Raw genomic sequence first — 27,917 nt, 5'->3', positions numbered from 1 at the left:
TGCTTTGGAATATGTTGAAAGTAAGTAGAGTACAGATAGAAAGCTAAAAGACACAGCAGTGGGAAATCCAAAGCTAACCAGGATGTGGATTATCTATCTAGTCATTCAGTCTTATTCTTACCCACCCTTCATGTCACTCTCATATCTGTCCAAAATATTCAATGTGTGATTTCCACATCCAGTAGTTATGTGGAATTCCATCTACTAATACTGTGAGAAAGAATGTTTAAATATCTTACATATGTATAATCACATGACCAGTCAATGGTGCACCTTTAAACATCACATGTATTAAGTATGCATAATAATGAGTGTCATTATGACATTTTCATACATATATAAAGGATATAATAACATCAATACTAATATACATTCCATTTTACTTCTATTTTTGTGTTTTCTTCTTTGTACTTTAATATTCATTTAAAGCTTCACCAATCCTGTGGTGGTATTGTGTTCCCCAAAATATTGTGTACCCTAATACACTCATCTGGGATCAGAGAACAGAAAAGCTACTAAATACTGAGGCTATAAAATGGTGGCACTCACGCCTTTAACCCTAGCATTCCAGAGGTAGAAATTTGTCTGGATCTCTGTGAGTTCAAGGCCACATTGGAAACAGCCAGGCATGGTGACTCACGCCTTTAATCCCAAGAAGTGAGCCTTTAATCCCAGGGAGTGATTTTAGAAAGCAGAAAGGTATATAAGGCATTAGGAAGAGAAACTACAGCATTTGGCTGCTTAAGCATTCAGGCTTTGAGCAGCACAGTTCAGCTGAGATTCATTTGGATGAGGACTCAGAGGTTTCCAGACTGAGGAAACAGGATCAGCAGAGGAAACGGCAAGGTGAGGAAGCTGTGGCCTGTTCTGCTTCTCTGATCTTCCAGTATTCACCCCAATACCTGGTTCAGGTTTGATTCTATGAATAAGACTCTTTAAGATTTCTGCTACACAATCCCAAGCCAACTCCTTGGCAACCCCATCTGCCCTCCCTGTGTCACCTTACACATTTTAGGCATTATCTGAAATGAAGTTTTGTGTAGCTCAGTCATGATCAGCTGTTCCACAATATCACCAATGTTTAGGAATTCTGTGGATCTTTTTAGACTTCTTCAGTGAAAATAAGGGCTGTACTGTATCCATTGGGATCTGTTTCTCCAAAATAATTGACTCTGTCTAACACCGCAGACTGCCCATGGCTTCTAAATCCCATGACTAATTTTTTGTGAAGTTTCTCCTCTTGGATCTTTCACAAACATATTTAGTAAGAATGCTGAGAATTGAAGGGAGCTGGAAGTACAACCTTGATTTTAAAAATATTTGCTACTATGTGCTAATGACAACAACATGACACTCCTTTGACTAGGAAAGGTTTTTAGAGTTTGAAAAGTTGTGTATCTACTTGTAGGTTCTAAGGCCCTGGCCTCATCATATCTTGTAGCTCAAAAAAAAATTCAAAAGTAAGAGTTGATATCACCCTCAAAGTAATGAGTCTGTACACTGCCATTTTCAAATATCCTGGAGTTAGACGTATCCTGAAGTCAAATGGTAGACACCAAGTGTTTGAGAATGCAGCAAGGAAAATCAGATCATTTTAGTCATTTATTTAGTAAAGTAAAATATATCTGTATTCATAAAATGTGCATCAGAATTGTGTAGCATTTGAATTTCTATTCATAATAGCCCTATTACAAATAGCTCAATTTTAATTAGTAAAGTGGGTAAACAAACTGGTATATTCATACAATGGTCTACCAATCAATGAGAAACAGATTAAATTATTGATATACAAACAACTAAAAGACAAACAAAAAGAATAGTCTAAGTAAGTAGCAATATACAAGAGTATTACTATATGTGAACGTGTACACTAAGTTCTAGAAGAGGTAGAATTTTTTCCCTTAAATTCATTTTATTTTTATGTGTATGAGTATTTTGCCTGCATGATATATGTGTATCATATTTGTTTCTGGTGATCACAAAGTTCAGAAAAGAGTATTAAATCCCCTGGACCTGGAGTTGTGGGTGGTTATGAACCACCACGTTGGTGCTGGGAAGTGAACCTGGGTCCTCTGCAAGAGCATCCAGTATGTTCTTAACTGCTGAGCCATCTCTCCAGGGTGAAGAAGCAGTATTCTATTTTCTCCAAGTTCCTGAAGGGAGGATCCTCTGTGAAGAATACTAGGGAACCTTTTGCTTAGGGAAGTACTTGCTTTTCCTGATGTTAAAATGTACTCATTATAAAGTACACAAATTTGATCCACAGAAGTGTGTGGATGCAATAATCAAGTTCCTTGTGGTATGGGGGCAAATGTAGAAACAACAGTAACAGAATGTCGACAACTATTCAAGCTGAGTAAATGAATACATATAATTTCATTTAATTATTTTGCTTATTTTGTGCTTGACATATTCTATAATAAAGAGTTTTTTTAAGAATGAAGAAAAAGAATGAACCCATTACTGGTTGTTCACCATATCTTTTTATGAAAAATCCCATCAATGTATTAATAGACTCTATTGATCAAATGGAGACCTCCATGACGTAGTGCTAAATTGAACTAGGATATCTACTGAGGTCCTCATTAAATGCACACACAGACACATTCAGGGAGACAGAGACAGTGACAGAGAGAGACAGAGACACAGAGACAGAGACAGAGAGGGAGAGGCAGACAGAGAAACAGAGACCGAGAAACACAGTCACACACACAGAGAGGTACAGAGAGCAATAGACAGAGAGCAACAAAGACAGACAAACAGAAGGAAAAATGAAATGACTTAGTCCAACATAAAATGGTTAGCTCTAAGCCAGACTATTTGGTACATGCTTTAATCTCAAAACTATGGAGGCAGAAGCAGACTGATTTCTTTGAGTTGGAGGCAACTCTAGTCTACAGAGGAAGAGTCAGGACAGTTTTAGCTACATAATGAGACTTTGTCTCAAAAATTAAAATAAAAAAAGTGGTTTGCTCCCAGTGATAAGATTGCAAGATTATTAACCTGCCTGTATTTTTCTGCTTATTGCAAATATACAATTGTGAGTATGTCATTTTTTTTTTTTTTGGAATTGTAAACTTTAAACCCACAAACCTTTTGGATATCGTTTCCATAGAGTTGTTGCTTTGGCTTGAAATTCATCAGACTTTACCATGTCCCACTCCTAAGAAAAACATTGCTGCTGCTGCTGCTGCTGCTGCTGCTGCTGCTGCTGCTGCTGCTGCTGGAGAGGAGGAGAGAAAGAAGTCTTTGTCAACCTATGAGTGCCTAGAGCAGGTTTTTTCTCCTTAAAGATAAAAACTGGTAATGCTACACAGGACTTATGCTTATTAAAATAACTCTTTAGGAATTTACTGCCGAATTCACAGCTGAACCATTATCCAAATGTAACTACATCTAAATTAAATGTGCTGAGACGGCACAGTCGACAGACTCAGAAGTACTTACCATTGTTTTGGGTGCTGTTGGCAAAAAAAAGGTTAGGGACACTTTAAAGTAAATAACATGGATCACACTTTAATTTGTTTTCCATTTGCTTTGTGTGTTTATAATACGCAGGGAAGAAAATACTGAAAGGTGATAATAAACTAGCTGATGGAGAAAGGAAATTCATGCTTAAATGTTGCAAAGCTAATTTAAAAAAGCAACTTCATGTAATTTTAAGTAGAATATATAGATCATATGAACTACATATATAAGAAGGAAAGGCGCATTTTATATCATATAGGTCAATTTATGCTGTGATAGTGAAATACATCTGTAACTCTAGTGCTTGGGAGGGTAAGGCAGGAAAATCATGAATTGGAGACCAGCCTTGGATACATAGTGTGCTGGAAGCCATCCAGGGTTATATCATGACAGCCCATCTATATAATAATACATAATATAACATAATAGTATTATATGATATAAAAAATAAAATATCATTTAAATTTTTATATGTTCATGCCTTGTTCCCAACTAGATTTTGAAATAGCTAATTACATGAGTAGAGAATCGATCTTTTACATTTGGCCGCTGACTGAACTATAAATTGTAAGAAGGCATATTCTATTTTCTGTATAATTATCCCTTGTTCAGTACCGAACACATACTAGCTCCTCAATTTTAATTCAAAATAAAAGATTGGCTATTCTCAATAGTATATGAATCCTTGCTTATAGGAAAATTTTTGTGGCTACATCTAAGTTATTTATTAATTTATTTACATCATGAATATTATGTTATTTGTTCAAGACATTCATGTCATTACTGGGGACATACTTGATATCAAGACACTTCTCTTCTAATGAAAAGATTGTTATCCAGACAGCATAACTGAATGTAGCTTTGAATTGTCACTGACATTAAGTTCAGTTTCAAAGAGAAAGTCCTTAGTACACTGGAGAATATATTACTCCTATGATACTTGGCTTTTCTAAGTGAATGTGATTAAAAGTGGTTTAAGGTGATGAGTGTAAGCACATATAATTGTTTCAATTGAATAACTTCCTGAGATAGCACTGAGAAAATTACTACAGAAATACATAGTTCCTAATGACTGCATCCTAGGAACCAGGGAAAGAGATAGTTTCCAATAGAAACACAGATTTATTTTATTGACAAAGATGAATTGTTGTTCCCTTTCTAATTTCCTGGCTAGTGAAGATCAATCAATACTCCTTAGACAGCACCCATTTTGTGCTCTGACACGTATTATTTTTGGAGGCCATTCTTGAAGCTTTTTCATTAATGAAAAGCAGTATCATAGCATCTTCAACTTCTTCCACTCTGTTTTCTGGCCTTGCTTCATCTGGTTCTGCTATTACAAACAGCTGAAATTAGTACATTGTGGTATTATGCAAATGATCTGACAGACTGAGCTAAGAATAGTGCATATTGGCTATTCATTTTTGTCACACAAATAATTTGGCATTTTAAATTAAAGAATTTTATGAACATCAAAATATGTGTCTACATAAGCAATGCCCTTTCTTATGGAATTGAGATGAACACTGGTCTGAAGAATCACCTGACATTATAGAATTTGAAGTGATAAATTGAGAAAGCAGACTTGAATACTTCTCATGACACCCTTTTAGATGATTAGCACAGGCTGACTGCCCAGTAGAGCTTACTGTGTTCAGCTTTTTTTCCCCATTCACTACAACTAGAATGATTCTGAGTATTCTTCACTTCAATCCTAGAGCGAACTAGCTAGTGCCACCCTGCAGCATGTGTGCTGGCCCTGTTTTATAATTTTTGAATAACTTGGATGAGGACATGTGTAATATGTATATAAAATTTGCTCATAACAAGAATTTAATAGTAGAGACAATAAATATATTAATAAGCATAATCAGGAGCTTTAGAAATGTCTCTAAGCCAGATGCTTGGTCTGAATCTAAAATTATCAAACTTGAATAAAACCTAATCTGCAAGTGTGCTGTGGAGGAAATTCTACCTTATGTTAGAGTAGGTCTTAGCCAAAGATCAGGGGATATACTTACTTCCTTTCCAGGCACTTAACTGATTAACTGATTATTTCATAAGATTATTTAGCAATTCCAGAGGCAAAAAGTAAGTCCCTATTGTCAAAGATACCATGCATTTCAGAAACAGAGCTTAGAAGCCCCTGAGTTGGAACAGACCCAAATGCCTCATGAAAAAAGATTAATTCACATGGTACCAGAAAGTGCCATGCAAGCTTCCAAAGAAAGAAAGCAGCCAATAATTCTACTCAGCTATGATGTGAATGAACCACAATAATGACCAACAGGGCTAAGGGTGCAGTGGTGGCATCATATCTTGGTGGTAAGCAACAACTCTATTTGGACTCAGTAGAAGAAAACCATCCCTGGAACTAGAAACCTAGCAAACTACTCAACAAACTGCTGGCAAATAAGGAATGCTGGGAGGGGTAGAAATAGTCTTTTTCAGGGAAGAGCACACCAATTGGTTATCCAATACCAAGTGGTCAGCCCTAAGACTCACATACCGGAGATGTTATACAGATTGAAAAAGGTATGTTTAGAAATATATACACACACATACACACACACACACACACACACACACATATGTATATATATATATATATGTATACATATATATATATATACATATATATATGTATACATATATATACATATATATATGTGTATATATATGTATATACATATATATATATATGTATATATATGTATATATATATATATATATACATATATATACCTGAATGTAACAACAATTAATGAAAAAAGAGACTGAATGTGAAAGAGAGTAACGAATGGTATGTGGGAGGTGTGGTTTGAATGAAATGTTTGAATGTTTGGATGACAATGGCTCCATAGGCTTATAGTGACTGACACTATTGGAAGGGGTGGCCTTTTTGGAGTAGTTTTGTGGAAGGAGGTGTGACAATGGGTGCAGGCTTTGAGGTTTCAGAAGCTCAAGCCAGGCTTAGCAACTCACAGTCTCTTCCTGCAACTTACTGATCCAGATGTAGAAGTCTCAGGTCCATCTCCAGCTCCATGTCTGCTCACAGGCCGCCATGCTTGCCACCATCATATATTAATGGACTAAACCTCTGAAACTTTAAACCAGCCACAGTTAATTATTCCCTGTATAAGAGTTGCTGTGGTCCTGGTGTCTCTTCACAGCAATAGAAACCCCAAGACAGAAGTGTTTAAAGTAGTGGTTCTCAACCTTTCTAATGCAGGAACACTTTACTACAGTTCTTCATGTTGCCATGCCCTCCAACCATAACATTATTTTTGCTGCTACTTTATAACTGTATTTTTGCTACTGTTATGAATGGTAATGTAAATATTTTTAGAAATGGATGTTTGCAGAAGGGGTCGTGATACACAGGTTGAGAACGAGTAGTTTAGAGAGACAAAAAGAAAGTCGAAATTGTTACTACATTGTATACTCAGAAATCAAAGACAAATGAAAAATAAATAATTTTCCTAGAAGCTATCTTTATCATAATAGATTAATGTGGAAGGAAATTTCCAGAAATGGTGGATATGTAGATAATTTTGTCAGAGACTTGTAGTTGGAGTTTTCCTGCCTGGGCCACAGTCAGGACAAATCTCTCTCACCCGCCAGGCCCTTAGACGCTCAGACACAACCAAGTAAACACACAGAAACTTACATTGTTTAGGAACTGTATGGCCGTGGCAGGCTTCTTGTTAGCTACTTCTTCTATCTTAAATTAACCTATTTTTATTTATCTATACTTTGCCACATGGCTCATGGCTTACCAGTACCTTACATCTTGTCATGGCGGCGGCTGGCGGTGTCTTTTTCTACCCAGCCTTCCTCCTCCCAGAATTCTCTTCTCCCGCCTATACTTCCTGCCTGGCCACTGGCCAATCAGAACTTTATTTACACAGAGTGATATCCACAGCAGAGACTCAGCTGAGTTTTGCTATTTATTTATTTATTTATTTATTTATTTATTTATTTATTTATTTATTTAGCTCATGTGAATAAGTTTGTGTCATGCTTTTCAACACTTAAAGTAAAAAAAAAAAAAGAAGAAAAAAAGAAAAAAAAAGCTTCATAAGAGCTCTTTCCTTAACGGCAAAAGTAAAGTTAATTGGATAATGTTAAAAATGATGATGGAGGTACATAGTAACTTTGTGACATCCCTATCCTCTCACCTGAGCACAGGCTTTCTTTATTCTGAACAACTTGCCTTCAGTATTGCTCTGTTAGTTTTTGCTCTATGACACAAAGGAAGTGATTTAACCTTACAAGCTTCTGTTTTCCCATGTGTCAATGTGATTTGTAATACTGACACTGTTGGAATGATTAAAAAACAATAATAAAGCAGTACAGTACTTGGTACAGTAGCTGCTCTCCAAGATAGAAAAGAGTGGCAAATACTTTGAACAACAGTCAGTTCCTACTCTATATAATATTAAGGTGAAATTACATTTCACTCACAATGGTTTTTCAACACATATGAATTTTGTCTTTTCTTTGAAACATTTGAAAGTTATAATTTTCCCAGGAGAATGAAGCTCACTTGTTTATTGTTTCTCGGGTACAGTACATATAACCTCTTAGATATTATGTTCTTATACTACTAGATTAAGATGGTAGTCTTAATGCTGAATTCCAAGTTTTACTTTCATGGTTAGGACATTAAAAAGTGGGTGTTCTCTATATTTGGAAAAGGTAAGATGCCAAAAACACTTCAGTTACTGCCTGGGCCAGTGCTTTCTTAGTGTATACTCAGGAAACCATTCATCCTAAAAAATACAAAGTAATTAAAGATGTCTCAGGATATAAAGCAAGGCACAACAATTTTGGAGGGCATCTCATGTTTTATTTTGATCTATTACAGTGCATAAATTATCATTTAGTAATCCAGTAGCCCAATATTTATGATACTACTCTCTAAGAGGATGAACAACAGTCCACTGAGCTCAATTTTACAGATGAACAATTGCACAGTGAATATGGTGTAAAGATCTTGGAATGGAAGGTCAGAATTTTTAGAGCTCTACTAGCATGGTGTTAAGAGAGGTACACAAAAGTATTGTTTAGAGGGAGCAGCAGGAGGATTACTACAAGTTTGAGGCCAGTCTAATCTACATAATTATTTTCAGGGAAGCAAGGACTACATAGTCATCTCCACACTGCCTTGAAACACAATAAACAAGCAAACAAAAATAAGTAGGGACAATTTATTATGTTTAATTATTTGGTTGGTAGTTTATTAGAAATAGGCAAACTACAAAACTGTAGTTTCCCAAAAGGCGAATGCACTCTTGGTTTGTATTACTCAAAATTAAATGACAAAGGTAATGCAATAACAGAACAGCTTTGTTTTCATATATGCCAATCAGACTATGATGGTACACTGTGATCCATTCTATATTTTCATGTAGTATATTCTGAAAGTAAGATTGGCAAGCAAGTGTGTTTCTACATATGGTTACTTATAGAGATGATATATGCTCTGAAAGGAATCTGAAAAGGGAGAACTGATAAAGGTCCTGTAATTTTTTATCTAAAGAAGAAAGGATAAGGAAGAACAAGGCAATCAACTTGAATTAATTCAGTATCTTATGTCAAAGGAAGTCTTGGACCATTCTACAGAGCAAAGTGTGCCTGCCTGCAGAGTTGATGTTTTAGGGATGAAAATTTTTCCTCCACTAAGAAACATCCATTATAGCTGACCTATCAAAAATGAAATGGACAACCACAGGGAAAAGAGATAATTTTATTATTAATGTTGCACAAGTATCTTAGGAATGTTAATAAAGGGAGTCTGGGTATCAGGAGGGCTTAAGGCAGAGTAGTTTCTCCTAGTCTAAAAATCTAAATATGGGCAATGGGGACTACTGTAAACACTGAAATAACATTTAATTATTGTCTACTACTCTGTTGTGAGCCTTTGAACACATTCCCCTTTCTCTTCCTTTACATATCTTCCATCATTCTTATAAGTGTTATGCTATGGTACTCTGAGTGTTGCAATATCTCACAGTTGAAACAATCTACCAAAATAAGTTCACATTTTTGGTGAAAATTTGTTTTGAAAGATAATCTCTTTCATAATATTATCTCATTCTGTACATGGTTTTGCAATGTCATTTTGTGCCAACTTCCATCAAAGAGTGGGTTACTTGATCCTGAGATACTATACATTTCCCTTAACCAGTATAACATGGCAGAATTGGCACTGTATCATGTCTATGCCTTAAGAGGTTTTGATGCCTCTAGCCCTCACTCATTTGGGTCTGAAGAGGTTTGTGAGCAAATGTGACCTAACATACATCTTTGATAATGAGATATCACATGGAAAAAGGACCATGTAGAAATAAAAAGAAGCCTACCTATCCCTTTCATGGAAGCCTTTTCACCATGGCCCCTAAGTGGTGAGAAGGGTCATCTGAGACCAGTTTGGCCCTAGCCAATCCATCAAAAATCTCAAAATGTATAAATAGATCCAATTAGCATTGGTGGAACATAGATAAGCCATAGATGAGCCCCATCTGAACTACCAGCCTATGAATTCATGCATAAGTAGATGGCTGCTCAATATGGAAGTTCATTCTGTAATACTTTAATCTGTCATATACCGACCTAGAAATTTTTGCTTTTTAAAACTAAATGAATCCTGTGGGATGCATATGCACACATGTATATTATAGTATTCCTAACAATGATAAAAAAATGTTTGTACTAATAAAGATGATTGAAAAAGCCATAGGGAGACAAGCTGTGTTTAATTAAAATGAATACATAATATTCATAAGTACATATGTATATGTATATAAGTAATTTAAATGAAGTTAGGCCAGTTGGGGTGATAATGCTCCCCCAAGAGCCATAGACTATCTAACAAAAAACTCAGTGCCAGGCAAAATAATATTTCCTTCAAATTGTTCATAAAGTGAATCCAAAAGCATATAAGCTATCACCATTTTCCTTGGTTGCCTCTCAGAACTTGGAGATAAGATCCTATTGCTGAAGACAGCACACTTCAGACACAAGACTCAAAAGATTCAAGCTGTATCTGACCTGACAGAATCCTCCCTGATGACTAGCTCTAAGCATCTGAAGATACTGTGTAAGCTGCAAATGAAGAAATTAATTAATTTCTACCCAGCTGTAAAGTCTAGGAACCATAACAATGACCAGCATAGCAAAATACACACAAGGATGCAGGAGCAGCACTAACATCTTGGGAGTGTGTTCCCCAAACAATCTAATTGTACTTAAATCCAACTCAGTAGGAGGGAATTCATGACTGGTGCTGTAAATGTAGCCAACTACCTGTGTCTGGTGAGACCCTGAACCCTAGAGAAGTACCAACTACAGCTACTTTCCTAAGCCAGCATAATTCCCCACTAAGTGCCCTCTCTTAGAGCCACAGATAAGAGTAACTCTTATCCCTCATCAAAGAAGTTTCTTTTTGTAGTAAATAGAGACTATCAAAGAATCCACAACTGATCACAATACAGAGAACAATAGACTATGGGGGCTTTATCTCCATCTGATACATCTGCAACACAACCCCCGAATCTAAGGTTCAGGGAACATCATGGAAGAGGGGCAAAGGGATTGTCAAAGAGCATTTGCTGTAAGATAGTTTCTTTTGTATATGACAGGGGGATGAACCTGTGAAATCTTAACAATATGGCTGCCTAAACAGAACTTGCAACAATGAACATCTAAACATGTGTGAAGGGAATCTCACAAGGCCTACCTCCTAAATGAAGTGCTCCAGAACAGTAAGGGCTGCTAAGAGAGGGAGAATGCGTCTTCTCCAAGAACAAGCTCCTGTTAGGTTATCCAATCCAAATCCCAACTGATCTGCCTTAGATGCAACTCTAAATGGACTTCCATGTATACACACACACACACACATACACACACTGCCTGGTAATACCATACAATTGCATTGTAGAGAAGAGAAAACTGAAGGCAGAGGGAGCAAACAGTTCTTTATGTTCTTCTTCTTCTTCTTCTTCTTCTTCTTCTTCTTCTTCTTCTTCTTCTTCTTTTTCTTCTTCTTCTTCCTCTTTTTTTTTTTTTTTTTGGTTTTTCAAGACAGGGTTTCTCTGTGTAGCTTTTGTGCCTTTCCTGGGACTCACTTGGTAGCCCAGGCTGGCCTTGAACTCACAGAGATCCACCTGGCTCTGCCTCCCAAGTGCTGGGATTAAAGGTGTGCGCCACCACTGCCCGGCAATTCTTTATGTTCTTTTTGGCTTGGGGCCATTTGTGTGTGTGTGTGTGTGTGTGTGTGTGTGTGTGTGTGTGTGTACAAGCCTCTCTAAATATGCTCAAACTTTATCCCTCAGAAAGACTGTGGCATCTTGCTATTCCAATAAAGCAGATATATATTCCCTCTCTCTCTCTCTCTCTCTCTCTCTCTCTCTCTCTCTCTCTCTCTCTCTCTCATGAATTTGAGAGGGAGTTGGGGCAGGACACATGAAGAACTAGAGGAAGGATAAGATGGGGGTATAAATGATACTAATATGGTATTCCTACACGAAGTTCTCAAAAATAAAATATATGTTTTAAATTTTATTTTAATATAATAAAAAAGACAATTCAACTAGACAAATTTGTATACATATAGAAACTATTCAGAAGGATGAACAATAAAGTGTTAATATTTGTTAGCTGTGAGGAATTAATCTGAAAGTTGAGGAAGGGAGGAGAAAATTATGCACAATTATTATTTAAAATACTTTCTGTGAGTGTATAGCACTTAAATGTCAATTAAAATATGGAAATAAAAACAAACATAACCTTTAACTACTCTCTCTGCCTCCAGTTTTCTCCTTTCTGCAAAGCAATCTGTATGGTATCACCAAGTTAATGCAATTACAACACATTTTTATTCAGGTCACTTCTCTGCTCACTGACATCCAATAATTCTACTAGCTAGTAATGGTTTCCAAATAAGATAGGTTCTATTTATATATTTGAGTTAAAAAAAATAATCAAGAAAATCCAGTTCTACTAGTAATGAATATGCTGGTATGTGTTTCACTTCTACAAAAATAGCAGATAACGTGAATTATCTTAAGGAGAGAGTGGGAGTTCACCACACTGTGGGGTTCACTGTAGTAGCCTCGTTCATCCATTCACTTTTCATTGGCTGCTCTACTTATAGTGAGCCCAGTTGACTATTTTTTATTTTTAAGCTATAGTTTGAAATAAACTTTTACAAATTTGAAAAGTGACTTTAAATGTTCATTTAAAGGCATGCAGTCGTGCTACTAATACAAATAACAGAAAATCAAATTAATGGCAAGGAAATGAGAGCTTTGACATATCTCCTGCTTTCTACTGCTGCTACAGCTCTTAGTCATCTATATTTTAATAGAAAAAACAATGACTGTCCAATAGAGCTGACAAAGAGAAAGCCAAAAGTTAAAGTTAAAAAGAAAATTTACTCCATAGTTATAATTTTTCAAGTAATGTAACATTTGGATCATTTATTGAAGGTCATTTCACAATAATAAATGATTTGTGGTCTTTCTTGAGGTTTATTACCCAGTAACACATTACAAATGATCACACTTTATTTGCAACATACTTGTTTATTTGTCATGATAAAATGATTAAATAATATGTGGGAAAATATTATAATCAATTAAAAATTCCATTGGGGGATACAAAAATTTATTGTGGTTACATGATAATATTGAAAGATTCTCAAAATCACTGAGTGAAAAATATAGACATAAGGGTATATTATTTTATTCCCTATATATGAAATTCTAGAAAAATCAGGTTAAGGTATAATGACAAAGCCAGTATTAGTTTCCTGGTCTAGGATCAGAGTAGGGATGGATGTGATAGGGACTAGAGAGAACTTTTGGAGGTGATAAAAATATCTTATTTCTTGAGTGTTGTTTATGGCATGGCTGTATGTATCTATTAAAAATTGAGTACTTGTTCATTTTATGTAAATCATATCAAAATATTATTAACATAACTACTACAGAATACATTAAATTGAGCAAAAGAAAAGTAAACTGGCCCTGGGCTTTGTGCTAGAGGTTTTGTAATAGTAATAATAATAATAATAGTAATAATAATAATAATAATAATAATAATAATAATAAAATTAACTTCCATTTTTCCTTTGATTGCAGGTCATATGGGGATGTGACCAGAATAACGATAATCACAGAATCTCTGATCCCAAAGAAGAATTGGGAAGAAGAGTGAAAGTTCTCAGAGATTCTATAAGGCATAAAAGAAAGAATGTACTCCACCTTATGAGATTAGGGAAGGTGAAGATGTAACTAACTACAGATTCTCATGCTCTTCATGAGCTACACCTCTGGCTTGGCATGTAGCACACACTTTTGGTATAGGATTGATATGCACAGATATTGTCACTCCCCCATACAGACTGGAAACAATTGGGAATGTTTCATGTTTTTGTATCTTTTTCTCTCACAGTATCTAAAAAGAGTGTACAGGAAAGAAATTACTTTTTACTAATTCACTAATTTGCTTGCATTTAAAAAAACAAAAAAGAAAGACAAAGACAAGCAACAACAAAATCCAGGCATGTAGTAGTCCCTCCAAAATAAAACAAGGATTGTGAGAGGAAACAACATGATTGGAAATCTGCTCTCTTTTCTAATTCTCTTCCCAGGCCTAATGCACTAGGGCTTTTTCTGACTCTTGCTGTCTTTCCGATTCGCAAAGGAAATTTTAACCCCAGATCTCAGTACAGTTATTTTTATTTTAACTTCACAATTTTGATCTCTGCCTTAAAACTCTGTTTTTGCCTTCTACCTCAATCAAACGATTTAGTCACTTTGACAGCCTTAGACACCTTGCAAAACTGGAGAAATATGTATCAATCAGTTGAAATGTCAACCATAGACCATAAAAGTACTTGATCCATTGTCGCAAAGCATAAATTCAACATCTATTTGAAACTGAGATAAAGATAACTCTCCTAAAGTTGTGCCATGGGTACCATCTTTAAACAGCTCTGGCTCTCACTGTCATCAAACATAGCTTTTAAATTCCAGCATTTTGAACTATGGTGGCAGGTCTGCATGTCGTTGGTCTTAACATGCTGTTTTAGGTCAATGTTCAGTCAGTTTGCTCTATTGTGGGAAAATTGGCCATTAGAATAGTTAAATATAGTACTGATTCTTCTATAGATTCATGACTTTTAATGTATAAGGATATAAAATGTGTTAATTTTGCAGAACAAAGAGAATGCCTCTCAGTTTTGAAGAAAGACTCTCCAAGGAAATGCCAGGGGCAGGGGTAAAATTATAAGTAAGTAGATTACTTATAGTTAGGATTGCCCTCAGCAACACCATTGATGATTGACTTTTCATTTACTTAAAATAGCAGCTCTACAAAAGAAGAAGGAAAAAAGGAAGGAAGGAAGGGAAGAAGGAAGGAAGGGAGGGAGGGAGGAAGATGGAAGGAATGAAATGTAATGGAATACTTTGTAAAACAAATCCTTGTGTAAATTGTGGAGTGACCATTATTTCTGATGTAAAGAAGGATGTGAACACAAAGAAAGGGATTGAATCTGTGTGCAAACCATAGCTCTATGTTGAATTATAGAGTCCTTATTCTTCAAAATAAGATCATTCTTTAGCCCAAAGGCACTATGCATCAGAATACTGACAGGGCATGTTCAAAGTTAATATACAAGGAAACCATAGACCTCCAGAACTTCAAATCAAGAGGCATTGCCCTACCCAAAACTGTATCAATGAATCATGCTATGAGGTGCAGTGCACGCTATGGCAGACTGGCTATTATTCATATCATTATGTGGTATTAGTCTGAATATTGGAAAGAAGACATGAAATATAGAGCCAGCTATTTTTGCATGTAAGAAATCAGAGTGACGGTGTGATAGGTAAGATTGGAAGTGAAAAATGGCAACGGTCAGCATGGACAATGAAGTCTGCTGAGACATTCCAAGTCCTGCAGGAAATTAGTCATTCTGTAAATTGTCAAAGATTTTGTTCTTCTAAAAATGTTACTATTTATCTTCATGGTGTCTATGAAGATTACTTCTCTGTGCTTGACAGGTGCTTTTATTTCTTTTATATTTAGTTCTTCCAACATCCCTAACAACTAGTCAAAAATTATACATAGAAGTAATGTGACTTCCCCTGCTGTCATCATTGCCACCTTGTTAAACTTCTCTTTCTGCAACCCTTGCCTTGGTTTAAAGCATCATTAAGATAATTACTACAATCTTTTTGTATTAATTTCTGACTTTTGAAAACATTTTAGCACTGGAATTTGATTTTGAGGCCACAAAATATTCATTAGATCAGGTGGACTATGATCTCTGTTCTTGTACAAGTTGAAGGTATTGTACCTGGCCTGTAATTCTGTAATTCCAAGAATACATGGATCTAACTTTGGTCTTCATGGTGCTGAATAACACCATCCAGGGAGTGACAACACGGTTGAAAACATAAATATACATATTCAATTCAGCATTCATGTAACATAGGAGTTAGGGTAATGGACAGAATTTACCTATGCGACAAAGACCAAGACCTGAAATTTAAGACCAGAGCAAGATGGATGATAAAGAGTTAGATGAATGATGAAGACAGATCTGAAGAAAATTTACTGAACCTCTTTTCAGGGCCTCGTTTCTTCTTCTTCGGCAATTTGTGTAGAAAAAAAGGTTTTAAGCCATTTCACATGAGATCAGATATACAGTTTGAAGATAAAAACCAGCTTAGTGTGCCAGCTCACCAAGTATCCATTTATTTCCTTTCAAGATCTAAAGTGGGAATCAACAGATACAAAAGACCTGTTATCAAAAGAAAAATTTATAGTAGAATATTATTTTAAGATGTGTTACTTTTGTTTATGTTGCATTTGTTTAACTCTGTGAAGCTGAGTTACTGTGCCTGTGTAAAACACATGATGATGGTCTAATAAAGAACTGAATGGCCAATAGCAAAGCAGGAGAAAGGATAGGCAGGGCTGGCAGACAGAGAGACTAGATAGTGGGAGAAATCTGGGAGGATCCAGAGAAAAAGGACTCCAGGGGAAAGTCAACCAGGTATAAAGACACAGAGTAAGAGTAAAATTTACAGAAGCAAGAGAATGGGAAAAGCCCTGAGGCAAAAGGTAGACAGGATAAGATAAAATGAGAAAAGCTGGTTAGAAACCAAGCTAAGCGAAGGTCGGGCATTCATAAGTAAGAATAAGCCTGCGTGTGTGATTTATTTGGGAGCTGGGTGGTAGCCCCCCCCCCCAAAAGACCAAAGACCAACCAACAAAAAAACTTCATGATGTTTAGTAACTTATTATTTACTGAACATTTACATAGAATTGACTGTAATTACCCTTAATGTTTAAATAATTATTCTATTCAGCTTATGATATTACATTAAGTAAAATTACCAGAACAATAAATATAACATTAGGGTAGAAGGCGGAATACAAACTATAATGAAATATATGTATGAAAATGCCATAATGAAATCTATTGTGTTGTATGATAACTAAATTGATTTAAAGGGCTTCATGGAGGCTCTGAAATTTAAAAGGTGATTGAAGTTTGATAGACATGAAAAGACTATAGTTAGTTGGGACAAGTATTGCAAAGATGAGAAAATAGTAGAGTCATTTATAAAAAGAAAGGATGAAGTAGATTCAAGGAGCAAGGCTACTAGGAAGAGCAGCCTGTATTGCTTAAGATGCAGTCCTATGCTATCTAGTTTAAGTTTTAGTCTCCGGATTGAGAAAAAGTGAAGTTGGTGCATGACAGAGAGTTCTAAACTAAGAGATCACTTCAGATGTGGCCACTGATAAGCTGCCCATGCCCGGATGGATGGTACCACCCCTATGCTCATTCAGGCAGCACTAATTGGATTCAGTGAGTTATAGAAGAAAGGACATGAAGCAGGGAGAATGATGTGAGAGCATAGAGAGAGTTGTAAGTGGAGGCAGGGTGGATATAATCAAGATGCATTGTATACATACATGGAATTTTCAAAGAATGACTTAAATATTATTCAAATCATTAAAATGAAAACAGAAAAAGAATGGAAGAGACAGAAACACACACACACAGGGAGAGAGAGAGAGAAAGAGAGAGACAGAGAGAGAGAGAGAGAGAGAGAGAGAGAGAGAACCTTAGGGCTAGCAAAGGGTTTCTGCAGTTCAAGGTGCTTTCTGCCATGCCTGATGACCAAAGTTGGATAATGCCCTTAGGGCCCCACATGATTGAAGGGTAGAATTGCCTCCCACAAGTTTTCTTTTGACCTGTACATGTGTTGACATGAAAACATGCACAAACACACATACAAAAATAAATAAATGTAAGCCAGAATATTAGCAAAGTAAGAATGAGGACTTAAAATAATTTGAACACAAACAGGGGGCATATAGCAGTATTATATTAATGTAGGATAGGAATAGTTCAAACCGTATTGGCAATAATGTTTCAACAAGCTGAGAAGGAGTAGTATTGTCAAATACTTGATGACCCCCACTAGAAAAACACCTTGAATTTAAGGAATCTGAAAGATTTACCTCTAAATATCTACCCAGTAGTTGTTAAAGCCTGATCTAGAGCCTAAATGACAGTAGGATTATATGATGTTTGGAAGAAACAACATGGAGGGATAATTTTTTCCTAGAAATAGAAACAGTGAGGGACTGACTGACCAGAAGTAAAGCAGAAAGACTTTAAGGGAAGCCAACAAATACTGTTGTAATCTTGAGTCTTCTTGGTAAAAGTGGAGTTGAAATTTAGAGGGGCTAAAGGATGATTAGGGACTTGGCTTTTGTTCACACTGTTGCTAATATGTCCTCCTCAGGAAGCAACCAAAAGTGTTCAACCCAAACTTAGCCTGGGGAGCAATCCAATCTGTTAACACACATTGTCGAGACAAAATAGTAGGGAAAAACAAGTTGCTATAGCACAAATGTTATCTTAACTTGAAGATAAAATAAATGACCAGTTCAAATATAAATCGCTCCATTTTAAAACCATAGTGATTTATAGAAGTTGTTCTTTAAAACTACATTTTATACTAGTTATTTGTCATTTTTCTCCACATTGTGCATCATTGCACCCATCATTTTTATAATATTAATGTTAGAATTGAAGAAAAATATGTCTTGATTTTAATCACTTGAGAAATTGGTCAGATTTCACTTTTATTTATAATAAACTCTTACAATATGAATCCATTCTTGATTATCACAGTTTTTCAGGATCTCAGACTATTGAATTTAAGTGGTATGGACAAAATGGTAATCTTATTTTGTTGTTAAGAGTTAGATTTATCTTCAACCCTTATACAATCTGTTACAGAATTTTTCAATAGTCCATCAAATTGCCTAACTTATTGTATTTATTTTAACTGAGAAATGAATTTGTAAAGAATCTGTATAAAGTAATAGTCAATTTAACCTATGTTGCCATAGTTACTCTTCACCAACTTGAAAAACTACCCAGACATCATAATTTTTGCCAGTGAATAATATTATTTAACACTAACAGAATAAAAGCTTTCTTCCTGCTCCTATTTTGTCTTTTGGAGTAGAATTTTTATACATAATAAGCATTAAATAAATAGCTATTCAATGCTGAAGATATTTAAGAAAATTGATTCCATGGGTTAAAGTGATACATTTATGCATACAATAGATAATAGGGATGAGAACCTGAAGAAGAATTCTGAGATTATTTAGTATGTGTCTTCTCATTTTAACAATGTGAACAAATGACACACTGGGTTAGGAAGGAAACATTCAAGGTCACACAGATACAGAAACATGATTTTCCTATAACAAATGAGACAATGATTTTATTTTACATGAAGACAATGGAGATATATGAAATACTCTTGGAGTAGAGGAAAAGGAGAAAGTAGGTATAATGGCTTATGTTTATACTCCTAGTACCACTTAGGATGGGAGGATAGAAGGATCACTGCAAGCTCAAGGCCAGCATAGTCTACACAGTGAGTTCCAGGCTGGCCAGGGCTACTGATCAATACCCTGTCTCAAGAAGAACAACAAGAAATCAATATATTGTAGCTCTAACCAAAGAACCATACTTTGAACACTGTACAGGAACAAGGAGGACTCGTGTAAGGAGAGTGTTTTATACTCTAAAGAGATCTGGACATGTCTATGTAACAGAAGTATGTTGTGTCCATTACAATTTTAAGTTTTATTCATTTGGATTCTAGAATTCGTCCTTGGGAAATTACACCTAATTAATAAATGTATATGTTGTTCAAGATATAAATATCTTTGATTAACTTATGGTTGATACCCTTTAACTTTGTATCATGCTCTGCCACTTATGTACATCTTCACATACCTGAAAACAGGTGCATAGGCAGCAATATAAGAAATAAGTAAAAATCTTAGAAAGAGGTTCAATGATTCACTCCAGTCCTCTTGGCTAGAAAACAATATAATCAGTTGAAGAAGTCATTCTTCTAATTCTAAGTTCAGAATTAATTCTAAACCCAGTAAGATGGCTCTGTGAGGAAAGCACTTGCCAGCAAGTTCAATGACTTGTGTTTGATTTCCAGGATCCAAAATGGTAAGAGAGAACCAGCTCTTCCAAATTATCCTCTGACTTCCATATGCACAAACTGGCATGATGTACACACACACACACACACACACACACACACACACACACACACATACACATACACACACAGGCACAGATATGTGTGCACATGCAAATACACAAATAAAAATAAATCGAAAACAAAGAGAAAAGGAAAGGGAAAGATACCTTTTAAGGAGAATTTGTTCTATTATTTCTAGCCTAAAATTATATGATTTTACATTGATGTTAGGTCAACACTGAGAATATATTCTCTTACAAAAGCCCAACTTAACTCAAGAGCTACTAAGAAAATTTGCATAGAAGGAGAACGTTCATAGGCACATTACTAAAAATTCATTTGTACAAGGCAATGATTGATTGCAGTAGGTTAAACTGTTTGATATCTTCAGACAGGTGTATGGCTAAAAATTGAGACATCTCAATATGCATGACCTCTTACAAAGTGTACCACCTAATTAAAAGTGTTTTCCTTATGTAATAAATGGTTCTAAGGTTCCATTTCTTTTATTGGGTGAGAAATTTAATAATGAATCAATGAAATAAAAGCTGATAAAGAATCCATCTCAATGGTGGTATCCTTCATGGGTGAATTATTCTGTTCATAATATCCAAGGATTATTAAAATTCCAGTGCCAGATCTGGGTACCTTTTAAGAGATGTTCATTAAGAACGCCGAGGCTCTCAGAACAATGAGGGTCTTGCCATCCCTCTTAGCTTCCCACCAGAACTAGTTGTTGAGATTCCATTGATTAATTCATAAGATACTTTCATTGCAAGACAAAGTGAAATTGAGCTGGACCTGAGATTAAAGTTTCCTACCTACTGTCTAGCTTTCATAGTGCCAGAAGGTGCTATGCAGGCTGCTGGAGGAGAAAAAATCATTCCATGGTTTAATTCACCTGTGAACCTTATGAACTATAATACTAACCTTCTAGGCAAGATGTACCCACTAGTGCAATAGTGGTATGTATGTTAGAGGGGTAATCAACTGCTTTCTGTTTGAATTTGAAACCCTGTCCACAGAAGGAAATTCATGCCTAGTACTGTAAACCTAGTTTAAAACTCATGGTAAAGGAGAACTTGGGCCTGGAGTATGGATCTCACTACTCTTGTATAGGTAAATTAATATAGCATCAAGCTATGTTCTAAGTATTTACATTTATACCTGTAGACAAATGTTACTCTCAGCCTTAAATAGAAGTGTCTCTTTTCAATGAAGAGCAGTAAATACAGAGACTCATGGCTGGAAAAAGTACAGACAATGAATTTTTGATGAGTGTTCATCTCTAAACTGGACATTTAAACCACCCACTCTAAAGTTCAGAGATCACCAAAGAAGAAGGTGCAGCAAGAATATAAGCTAGAGGACTGGGAGGCAGGCTGCAAAGTACTATCTTCTGAGTAAGATACACCCATTGCAAGCATTATCTGAAAGAAGCTGTGGCTGCCTGAACAAGACTGGACCTCTCAATGGTCAATATTGGATGAGGAAGAGACTCACAGGTCCCTACCCCTCCCTAGTGAACTACTGGCTACCAACAGATTCTAGGGAACAGGCAGTCATCACCTTCAGTTGCATAGTCACTGATGAAATGATCAGACTTCAATGGCTCTGGTTAAACTCAGTCAGTTATAAAATGAACATAAGGAGGAGCAAGATACCTCACAGGGATAGGAGGGAGATAGGATGAGGGAGTGAGGAACTCCCTCACTAGAATATAAGTATATTGTATGACATTATCAAAGAACAAATTTAATAAAAGTTGTGCTTTTGAGACAGTGTCTTTCTGTGTATCCCTGACTTCCCTGGAACTCTCTTTGTAGACTAGGCTGACCTGGAAATTAAGAGAACCACCTGCCTTGTGCCTCCAAAGTGATGAGATACAAGGTATGCACCACTACACCTGGCAACAAAATTATTTTTAATACACTCCTGATGGGTTCTGTTAATAGTGTTCTCAACAATTGCACTTTGACATTTAAGGTATAGATTTTTTTTAAAATTTTTTGAGTGAGCCTAGGAAAATGGCTACAAATATGTCTTTCTACATTACTCCTATCAGACAACTGGTCAGCCTGTCTGAGAGCACACAGTGTGGAAAAAGCATGGCTTCCATGAAGTTGTAGATGAACTATTGAATTTCAAAGTTCCTTTTTATTCAATTTTGTACTCAAAGCTGCTTAAATAGCACAAATATAGCCAGTAAATTGAGGGGAGAACGACACTGAAATATTCTAGTCCTTTGACATTGGAATACTCTCTTATCCTGGATTTTTGTTTCACTATATGAGACAATTAAAGGTACAAGTTTTCTGTCAAGAAGTTAGTTCATGGTTAGCAAAGTGTTGTGCTACAGACATACAATGCCAGCACATTGGAGGAGAAGATAGGATCATGGGTTTAAGTCCAGCTTGAGTTATAGAGAATGACCTTGTGAGAAATAATAATTAGGAAGAAGAGAAGGAGGGGGAGAAGGAGGAGGGGGAGAAGAAGGAGGAGATGGTAAAGAAAGAGAGGAGGGAGTAGGAAGAGGGGGATGATACAGAAGTTTATACTTAACAGTTGGAAACTATGAAATGTAAAAGCTTACAATAGCGCAAACTATAGCATATAGACTACAAGTGCAGTGTGGAATACACGAATTCCAATATATCATTATTTGTTACTTAATAAAAATAGTGACATCCTGGAAAATTATAGCTGTGGTTGGTTTCTCAATAAAATATTTCACAAACAAGGTGAAATCACTGAGCTGTTTAGGTGGATTTAGCTCCACATCGTAAAAGTTAGGAGGGGCAGAATGGCTCTTGGACTCATTAATCAGCAAAGGAAATTAATTTTTAAGCCATTGGTTTGCACATAAGATGTAATTTAGCTTAAACTGTGGGTTGTGTCTTGTACTAATAATAGTTTAAAGAGATAAAAATGATTTGTTTAAAAAATTCAAAACACCATTTTGTAACTTCCATTATTCTGCAAATAATAGATGATACTGTATCCACAAACCAAAGCATTTAACTATGACTTAAAAATACAAGTGGAAATCCTTTATAATTAGGATAAGCTCTAAGAAAAAATCTCCTAAAGAAAAAAAATTGAAGCAACTTTCAGGGCCAAGAAATGAAAGCAGTACACAGTAATTGGATAAGCTCAAAAAAAAAAAAAAAAGAACAAAGAATAAACAATAACATATTTAATTATTGTTAATTGGAAAAGCCAAGATGTTTCTCCAGGCAGAAATCAGTAATTAGAATGTAGTGAAGCTCATTATCATCATCTGAGTTGGAAATAGAAGTGGACTGTATTCCTTCCCTACCTGTTTCTCTCTGCCAACAATATGCAGATACTTCTATACATGAGCTGAAGCAACAGAAAGGTAAAATTTAACATTGACAACCCCCCTTTTCTATAAAGACACAGCACATTTGCAGAATTTTGAAGTCCTTTTGCCAATCATCACATGTGAGCTCAGCTCCACCCATACACAGTAGGAAGTAGGAAGCAAAGCAGAGATAGTTGAGTGTATTTTAAACCATCAACATTTACAGAGCTCACTGATTTCTACTAATTAGAAAGTTATCTGACTAGACCTGTGACTTACACTTCCATACCTTATTTGATCTCTGTATCCCCACTCTTCTAGCCTTGATTGACATTGATTCCAATTGGCCTGGCTAGTTCCCTGTCATACATGCCTCTAAGGTTGGAAATTTCTTAAGTTCTTGCCCTAGACCAAAGGTTTTGAATTCCCCAGCCAGTCTTGGCCACCAATGTATGAAAATCCACCTCCTATGAGATAAGCTTGAAGTCTGGTTGGGAATGATGCATGTTCAAATGCATATTTAGGTCTTCAATGCATAGCTAGTAAATAAGAACAGTTGGAGTTGGCTCTCAGGAATTGTAATTTAATTCACTACATGGTGTGAATTCAAATTCCTTGAAAAAAACAAAAACAAAAACAAACAAACATGTCCATGTTAAAGCTTCTGTAAGGCTCATTGACTGATTAGAACTTTCGGAGAACCGGAAGGTCACAGGTTCAGAACTAAACCACCTTGGTTATCTTTAGCCCTCTTAATTGTCATCCATCAATTGCTTACCTCTCTGTGAGACCTACATCTTTGTGACTATCAGGTAAAAATCCTTTAGGAACGAAATGTAAAGAAAGAACCCTAAATTTAACCAACCCCAAGCTAAAACTGTCATCAGGTAGCATCTGAGGAGAATAGCAGACATTTTATCGAAACCCTCATGACTTCCCACAAGTATATTTTTAAAAAATCCCTTTATTCATGATTTTATTTTGTCAATACTGTCATAGTTCATGAAACTATTACCATGGTGGAACATGGCATTCCTGAAAATGTGGAATGCATGTTCTTGGGCTACAGTCACTCATATTTATCTCTAAACTATCTCTTATTCCTTTTGAAGTGAGATCCATGTTTTTGCACTAATAATGAATATTGTTGCCTATTTTTCACATCATTCATGTTTCTTCACTTGTATTTTCCCTTAGATCAGTGATTCTCAACTTGTGGGTCACAACCTCTTTGGGGGTTGAACAATCCAATCTTTCACAGGGGTTACCTAAGACCAACAGAAAACACAGATGAGGTGGTATTTGCTCCGCCCATGACTTTGGGCTATATGGCCAGAAGGAGGTGGTGCTTCTTTCCATTGTATGTGACCTCTTAAAAGGAAGGGAGAGAGGTCACAAGATCCCTTCATCCTGCTTCCCTGTGTGATCGATCACACAGCCAGGTGGATTCTCTCTCAATCAGAATAGAGGACGACTTCAGCTATTTACTTGGTTCTGTATTTGTGAGTGTATTTCCTCAATTTATATCCTAATAAATTCCCTAATATGCCCTAAGCACACTCCCATAGATTTCTTGCTTTGCATAGATATTTACATTATAATTCATTACAGTTATGAAGTAGCAATGAAAATAATTTTATGGTTGGGGGTCACCATAACATGAGGAACTGTATTAAAGGATCACAGCATTAGGAAGGTTGAGAACTACTGCTTTAGGGCCACATAATGGTTACTCAAACAGCTCACACATGACCCAAAGGATTTCCAGGGCTCCTCTAGGATGTGCCATGTCTCTACAACCTTCCAAAACCAGAATAAATTTTATAAAACTGCAAACTTTATAAAAATGGTTGTTTGGATAAACAATTTTTACAACAATAAAGATTAATCCTTAAGTGCTAACCTATATTAATAATGTAATGGAATTACTTTCAAAATTTATTCTGTATTTCTTTGGATTATGAGTGTATTAAGAACAAGAACATATGACTTATGTTCGCCTGAGCAATAATGCCCATGTATTCAGACATTAGGGACTCATTCAGAGCCTGAAGTCCATTTATCAGAATGTGTAAAACGTAGCAGTTCAGGGTTGGGGATTTAGCTCAGTGGTAGAGCGCTTGCCTAGCAAGCACAAGGCCCTGGGTTTGATCCTCAGCTCAAAAAAATCAAAACAAAACAAAAAAACCACATAGCAGTTCTTCAAGTACATAAATTTGTTCTGTTAGTTTAATAATGGTTTCCTGAATATTTGGATTTTTTTTATAATGACTCATTTGAAGATGGTAACTTATTTAATCAAACTCTACAAATTCAAATGTTCCTCAATCAATTTTTTACTCTTCTATGTTAAGGTTCATTGTCATCAGAATTAAAACCTTCAAGGAGAATTCATTCCATCCAAATGTTTACATACTTTAGGTGATAAAAGTTGCAGTTTTTAATTGCTGTCTTTATCTTACAGATGAATAGCAAAGGCTCAGAGATCAAGCAACTTGTCTAATGTCCACCTGGAAGTATGAATAGAAGTATACTGGATTACAAGTCTACAGCTCTCCTTAAAATAAAATTTAAAAAAATATTGTTTTAGTTGTTCATGTATATGAGTATTTGCCTACATGTATATATGTGCAATGTGTTACAGATGCTTGATAGCTGGCACATGGTCCTGGGAACCAAATCTGGGTCCTCTGAAAGAGCAGCATGTGATCTTACTCACTGAAAACTCTCTCCAGCCCCAACAAAATAGCCACCATTAATAATGTGTTGTTCCCTCCTTTTCTCAACTCTTTCGTGAAATGAATTAAGAAACATGTGTGTGCATATAAACAAATAAATGTATTCATAGTAAAGCAGAGTAGGACAGACAAACACACAATGAAATGTTAAAGCACCAAAGCACATGCCAATTCAATTTTAGAATTATTTGTTAAAATTCCTGCTTCATCAGATATCTGTTCTACCATTCACTAATTTATATCACTTTCTTTAATGAATTTCAAAACAAATGGTAGACATCCATTTTATTTTACTGAAAACACTTCAAGGTGAAATTTATGTAACAAGGCATAAAAAAATTCTTAGGTGTAACATTCAGCAAATGCTGACTAATGATTATGCCATGTAACTCAAAGCTCTTTCAAAATATAGAACATTACCATGACTTCAGGAAGCTCCCTAATGGCTCATTCTCAGTCACACCCAGCCCACATCCTTACCAGAGGCAATGCACCGATTCTTTTCCACAGCAGATTAGTTTTGCTTGTTACAGAACTTCATGTCAGTGGAATCATACAGTATGTACTCTCTTGCATAAAGTTTCTTTCATTTGGTGTAAGTTTTCTGTTTTCCATATTGTCTTGCAAATCCTGAGTTTGTTCTTTTATGTTACCACGCTTTTTTTTAATTGAACAAATGTGCCTTTTTTATTCATGCCAATGACACATTGCTAATCTTCTGTTATGACATCAGTGGCTAAGCTTCATCATTTTTCAAGATGGATAGTCAACTCTTCTGTTGCTATTAGTTAAAAACACATTCCTTTCAACAACAGGATGCTTGAAAAATATTTAAGTATGGAGAGCATTTTCTTAACTGTCCTTTGTGAATCCTCTGACAATTACCACAATGTCTATAGTCTTAGATTTACAGTAATCCTTAAAATAAAACACTGTGTCTTTTTTGGTCTCAACGTCTCTATTTCTCCTTCTTGTGTGTGTGTGTGTGTGTGTGTGTGTGTGTGTGTGTGTGTGTAAGGGCCTTAAGATGGAACCAATCTGAATGCCTCCTGGAGGTATAGCTATCATTGTAACAAAGTATTATGCTAGCTTCCTAAGAAGGAAAGCAACCAATAATCCTACCCTGATATGATGCTTCTAAACCAAACCACAACAGAATAGCACAATAAATTTAAGGGTGCAGTAGTGTCATACATATGTTGGCATTAACTAAGAGCTCTCTAATTGGACTCTAGATCCATTCAACAAGATGGAAAACATGTGTGGTACTGGAAATCTAGCCAACTATAGAGGGCTAGTGAAATCATGGATTTGTGAGGAGAACCCCCAAGCCACCACTTTATTAAACCACCTTAATCCTTAACTACAATCCAAATGTTTGTCTATGTACCCACAAATAAGTCTAGTCCTCACTCCTCATCAAGGAAACTTCTCTTTTCAACAGAAGGTGATCATTCCAGAAAACCACAGCTAATCAAAATGCAGTTGTGGAGCCTAATCTCAATCAGTTACATTTACAAAACACACCTACACCTAAGTCTCAGGGAACATTAGGGAAGAGGAAGCAGAAATATTGTTAAGAGACAGAGGACCTGAGAGTTTGCAGTGGGATTATGTCTCCTAGTAATGTCAGAAACCTCACCCATAAAGTCTCACCAACATGATTTCCCAAATGTGAGATGTATAAAGACAACAACAATAGACATGTCAAAGTGGATGATCAAAATCCCATGATTACACAAAATACTACAGGCAACTAAGGAATGTTGA

The sequence above is a fragment of the Onychomys torridus genome, chromosome X (genome assembly GCF_903995425.1).
Source record: "Onychomys torridus chromosome X, mOncTor1.1, whole genome shotgun sequence".
NCBI lineage: Eukaryota > Metazoa > Chordata > Mammalia > Rodentia > Cricetidae > Onychomys > Onychomys torridus.
This window is presented reverse-complemented; position numbering follows the sequence as displayed.